This window comes from Strongylocentrotus purpuratus, unplaced genomic scaffold (genome assembly GCF_000002235.5).
Source record: "Strongylocentrotus purpuratus isolate Spur 01 unplaced genomic scaffold, Spur_5.0 spur5_scaffold_18, whole genome shotgun sequence".
In the NCBI taxonomy this organism is placed as follows: Eukaryota; Metazoa; Echinodermata; class Echinoidea; order Camarodonta; family Strongylocentrotidae; genus Strongylocentrotus; species Strongylocentrotus purpuratus.
In genome coordinates this window covers 18,631,227-18,637,226 of record NW_022145603.1, presented here as the reverse complement: position 1 = coordinate 18,637,226, position 6,000 = coordinate 18,631,227, and the positions used below count along the sequence as shown (strand labels likewise).

The following is a 6,000-nucleotide window of genomic DNA, read 5'->3' as shown; positions in this document are numbered from 1 at the left end:
AAATTTTAAGTTTCATAGAGTCGAATGTAAAATATACAAAGTGAGATATCAACCACATCCAATTGGGTATAGCCGATAAACCGCACAATCACCCTACAAAATTAATAAACTACAACATTAATGTAACGTAGTACAAGCCTAGATGTATGCTTCATGTAAAACCAATTATACCAATTCAATAAACGCGAGACTATAAGCAAAGTAGAAAAGCAGACGTCACAGTATACTTCGAGTCAATAGGGACTTTTAGATTTGCGTGGACTGATACGTGTGACGTCCATTCACAGTGCATTAAAAGGACGTCGATCGTAGCGATCCCCATTGTCTTCGTGCGAATCTAAAAGTCCCTAATGAACGTTATGAAGACGTAACATGAAATGATTCGGAGCTTAAGTATCAATTAACGTTCTTTCGTTTGGTTATAGATCTTAACGCAAAAATGCGTGTTTCGTAGTTGTAAAATGATTTCCACACCTAAGTAATACATTGATGAATTCAAAGCGAAAATTATTTAGGACTTACCTAAGGCACGGGAAAGTGTCAAGAAGAAATAAAGAGGACCAATAAGTCTTCACCGCGACGTACAGTTGCCAATAGGTGGAACCCCGAGCTCAAAAGTTGGACTGAAAAAGAGCGATCGGCAAATAGCTCGCATACACCAAGCGGCTCTACGATCAATAGACGAGTATCTCGCGCTGAAAATTTGCTGAAGTCCTAACTCGGGATGCCAAATCTAGCTCAGATGATAGTCCAGGAAGAGAAGAAATCGAGGGAGATGGGGGGATGAGAGCGAGAATCCTTTGCACACGGTACAACATCGCAAGGAGAACTTGAGCGGGCCTTTGCTTGTTTTTCGCACGGCCCGCTAGCCATGCTTGCCCCTTGAGTTCGGCATCCATTTTTGGTTTCGCGTTCGTCTACCCTCAGTTAGATCTAGTCTCCCGCAATGCCAAGAGCGTTATTGTGGGTTCTGTTGATGTGTTCGAGAACTTAGTCACTTTTTTAATCTAGATCCATATTTCAAACTCGTTCAATTCTTTTCCGCCCACGTTTACGCCTTCTGAACTACACCATCACAATGAACCGCAATACAAAGATGAACCAGGCAAGTAGACGACTCATTGTGACGTCATGGAACAGCGATGGCGCCTCGAGATTGTCCAATGCAGCAATTCATCCATGCAGTCACGTGATAGGTGATTGTTGGTGTAGACACGTGATCACGTACCCGCCACGGTTATCAGCATGTTGTACGTTATAGGGTGCATATGAACATAAAATATAATCTGGATTAACAAGATCAATTAGAATACAGTTAGTTGAATACATATCCTGTATTTTCAACTCTAAAACTCTGAGTGCTCAGTAAGTTATATGCATTAGGCCTACATGCATTTTTTCATTCATGTTTAGCCTACAAGGTCGTGACAGTAATACGAAAGTTTATTCAATGTGGAATTTAACGTTTAAAAAGGTTAGAAGGCTTTTGAAAATTAAAACACGCTTGGGTCGGAATAAAACTAATGAATAATTAAATAATTGAATTTAAATTATCTATCAAAATAATTTCGCAAAATGGGTTTAATTCATACAGATAAAAAGCCTTGGCAGGAGGTTAGGAGCAAGAAGGAATCGAGCAGTCATCGTTAATATACATAACGTGGTATATTGATTACATATCAGAATGGTTACGCTATACGGTTGATTGGTGAGGGTTTCAATGCATAACTCTCACATCATGTTAAAGGTCATGTATAGTCTTGACAAGATCACAACAATATGACAACATACATACAGACATTTTGAAAATGCCATTTCGAATTATTTACTGATAACTATGTTAATACCATTCATTACATGACACATCCGTCACAATACCCAAAAGCTAGAGAGGGGATGGGCATATTGGGCAAAGATTTGTCCCCTCCCCCGCCCCAGGGCCGAGTGAGTGGAAGTGAACATGAATAAAAGATGACACAAGCCGCCCCCCCCCCCCTCTTTCTTTTTCAAGGTGATATGCTCCGACATTTGCGCCGGCAACATATTGCACCGAGCTATATTTCGTCATGGATATAAGTTTAGGTTTAGGGAGTTATTGTTCGGTTTTTGGATAGGGTTTGGGACAAGGGTTAGGTATAGCGTTTAGTCTACGCTAAGAATTTTGTTTAGTGTCCGGAGATTGTGTCGTACAACCCTTTTTTAAGTGCCCCCCCCCCCCCCCGCGCGCTTACACAGCCCCCGTGGGTGAAGGAAAACCACGCTACGTCATATGTCACCACCCACACCCCTCTCATTCCATTCCCAGCCCACCCAACACCACGATGATCTAGTGACGTAGCATGAGTCCATACACCCACGCAGGGGCAGCGAATTAAACGCTATGTGGGGGCTGTCTTACTTAATTAAAAAGTGAAATGTGACTGTACAAGGTTCCCGATTGGTAGGCGGATGTGGGAGGCGGTCCGAGTGTCTTCTATGTTCTCTCTGTAATCCTTACCCCCGCCTCCCTTCTTCCATTCTCGACTTGTTTTTGTTGTTCTTGCTATTACTCGATGTGCGCGGAGGAGGGGGTTTGTGGCCCAGTGTCCCCTCCCCCGCCCTCTCCGTGCCTATACCACTGTCTAACAAGGCTTATAATTGTTAGGTGTCTTTTTTCCTAGTTCTTTCCCCCTTCTCATTGTCTACTTCTCTCTTTTCTGGCATTTTGCTTAGTTTTTAATTAAACACCATCATATGTACTCGGACGGGGGAGAAGGGGTGGTACGTGGTGCCCCCTTGAACCCCTGTAGCCAAGCCAGGCCACTGTACATACTAATGCGACCTATCATATTAGTGCACAAGGTCTGGATTGCCAATTGACCCGTTGTGACATTATGTTATGAATCGCTATCACTCGAGCGAACAGCTGCAAAGAAAAACATTGTATCCACGTTCTCGACATGCCTCCGTATGTGTCCTGAGATGAAATGGGGCCGTCGGGGCCAAATTCCCCTTAGCACAAGCAACACAGAATGACATTGTAAACAAAATAAGTCATTATTTATAATAAACATGAGACAAATAAAGATAAAGACAGTGATAGCTGGGAATGATAACATTGACAATAATGTTGATAATACTGCTGATAATAATAATCAGGGAAATAATGAATGAACTAAGTGATGTTGTCGATCGATGCTTATGATGATGATGCAGATGGTGATGATGATGTTGTTGATTATGATGATAATGGTGTCTATTATTTATTCATTTCTGCATGGTTCAACAGTTTACATAGTATGATGATGACCATCACGGTAGTAAACACCAGATTACGATCGTCATACATTTGCAATTGTAATTGATACAGCAGCATACAGAGGTATGAGTATGCTCAATGCTTGAGAGATTGCCACACCTTATCATTTAAAGGAAACCAAAACCTTCATACTAAGTTAATTTTATTGTAAAGTTTAAGATAGTTGAAAAATATCAGTGAAAATTTGAACAAAATCGGGCAAGGAATAAGGAAGTAAGAGCTTTTTGAAATGACTAGTCACTAGAGGGCGGTATTCAATTTGATGACATCATCTGTGGACAACTCTCCATGCCTTTTGTACATCAAATTTCATGTTTTTCCTTCTTTCTTCTGATTGAGATAATGTACTCCCCTGAAAGCAAGATATAGAATGCAAAATGATATTCTACTTCACATGTTATGAAGTCGGATCAAGAACACAAATAAATACAAAGAAAACAAAAAAATTGTGAAATTTTATGTACAAAAGGCATAGAGAGTTGTTCACAGATGATGTCATCAAATTGAATACCGCCCTCTAGTGACTAGTCATTTAAAAAAGCTCTTACTTCATTATTCCTTGCCCGATTTTGTTCAAATTTTCACTGATTTCATTCAAATCTTTTAAACTTTACAATAAAAGTAACTTAGTATGAAGGTTTTGGTTTCCTTTAACGATATTGGCTAGTAACTCCACGGATATTCGAACCTAGTAGCAATGCAGGTATGGAAATACCATCACGGTATTATTGACATAAGCCAACATGTGATACCCTAGTTATTCCGTGACCCTTGGGTGAAGAGGGGGAGGGGTGGGGCGATTAGGGGTGATTGAACGTTGAAGTAGTTAGAACATGACATGTTGTTCAAGTGTCACCACATTCTTATTCTGTTCCCCTCGCCCTCTGTGCATGGGCTCTGTTTCATTTACATGACAATATCAATAACATGTTACAGTTATAACTGTTATAAGCTACTGACATCGTGGCATTTGATTGGCTGAAAGTAAATTTGTCATAACAATCTAGCATTGTTGTTGATACCACTTGTAGAGAGCCCAGATCATTCTCCCTCTTTCTGTCTCTCTTCGTCTGCCACTCTGGTCCTCTCTCTCTCTCTCTCTCTCTCTCTCTCCTCTTCAACTGCCACTCCGGTCCTCTTGCTTTCCTTTCATCTGTCTTGCCTCTCTCATCTCTCTTTTTCCTCTGTCTCTCTCTCTCTCTCTCTCTCTCTCTCTCTCTCAATCCTTTTCCTCTGGGCTTTCTCTCTCTCTCCTCTGCCTTGCTCTCTCTCTCTCTCTCTCTCTCTCTCAATCCTTTTCCTCTGGGCTTTCTCTCTCTCTCCTCTGTCTTGCTCTCTCTCTCTCTCTCTCTCTCTCTCTCTCTCTCCTTTTTCTCTGTCTTGCTCTCTCTCTCTCCCTTTCCTCTGTTTGGCTTTCTCTCTCTCTCTCTCTCTCTCTCTCCCCTTTTCCTCTCTCTCCTTTTTCTGTCTTGCTCTCTCTCTCTTTTCCTTTCCTCTGTCTTGCTCTCTCTCTCTCTCTCTCTCAAGTCTTGATACTGCCTGTTGATATCTTTAAGAGCATTAATCATTCTCTGCTAGATGGCTCTGCTTTTGAATGGGCTGCTGTTGAGGGCTGCAGGCACGTCAAGCTACTTTGCTTATTTCTATAGCCCTCCTGCATCTAATGTATGTAAATTATGCATTCAAAATATTTGTTTAATTTCGTTTATCTGTATAAAATTATATACACTTAAAATATTGTATAAAACCATATTATGTTCATGAAAATGTATGATGAAAAAAAGGAAAAAGATGCAGAAACCAATAAATCAAATCAAATCAAATACTGGTATAACCAAGGAGGTACCAGCTTGTACCTCCTTGGCATGTATAACCAGTCACAACCTTCCTTTTCCTCCGTATTGCTCTCTCTCTCTCTCTTTTCCCCTTGCTCTCTCTCCCTCTCGATCTCATTTTCCTCTGTCTTGCTATCTCTCTCTCTCGTTTTCCTCCGTCTTGCTCTCTCTCTCTCTCTCTCTCGTTTTCCTCTGTCTTGCTCTCTCCTCGATCTCATTTTCCTGTCTTGCTCTCTCTCTCGATCTCATTTTCCTCTGTCTTGCTCTCTCTCTCTCTCTCTCTCTCTCTCGTTTTCCTCCGTCTTGCTCTCTCTCTCCTTTTCCCCTGTCTTGCTCTCTCTCTCTCTCTCTCTTTCCCTCTCGTTCACTATAAGAGAATGTAAAATATTGATAGCACCTTGATCAGGATTGCAATGTCATGTTTACTATTTCAAAGAAGAAAAAAGAGACGTTTACAAGAAATGTACATTGAATGATCAATTCACAAAGGTGCTGACATAATTCTACAAAGTAACAAACAACTTTCATCATTAAATAATTATGCCATACTTAGCATGATCTACTTACAATTTAACATTCTATGAAGAAAAAAGATATAGCGACACACGGTCAGTATATATTCGTATCAGAAACAGAGAATTGTTAAAGCCCTTCTGGCACTCGGCAGACTTTTTATACCAAAGACTATTCTATCACTGTACATAAATATCAATTTCAGTCTGTTCACAAGATGAGTCTGCTAGCAAGACTATACATACACAGAGCCTATATCATAGACTAAACAAGGTATTGGCCTCATCTCAAGCAGTGAGCAGATATTAGTATAGCTTACACCCTATTTACAATCACACTCTGGTAATAATATAC

The 6,000-nt window shown here is 40.6% G+C and overlaps 1 protein-coding gene across 2 annotated transcripts in view; it reads right to left on the bottom strand.

The window, feature by feature from the left end:
• Window positions 1–889, bottom strand: part of LOC582554 (cysteine and glycine-rich protein 2) — a 19,846-nt gene extending 18,957 nt beyond the window's left edge. The window contains exon 1 of one of the 2 annotated variants that reach the window (XM_782500.5): window positions 523–889. The gene's annotated coding sequence lies outside the window, so the exon portion shown is untranslated. The remainder of the gene's footprint in view (window positions 1–522) is intronic. The other variant, XM_003727549.3, reaches the window with a different exon arrangement.
• Between the last annotated feature and the right edge of the window lie 5,111 nt (window positions 890–6,000).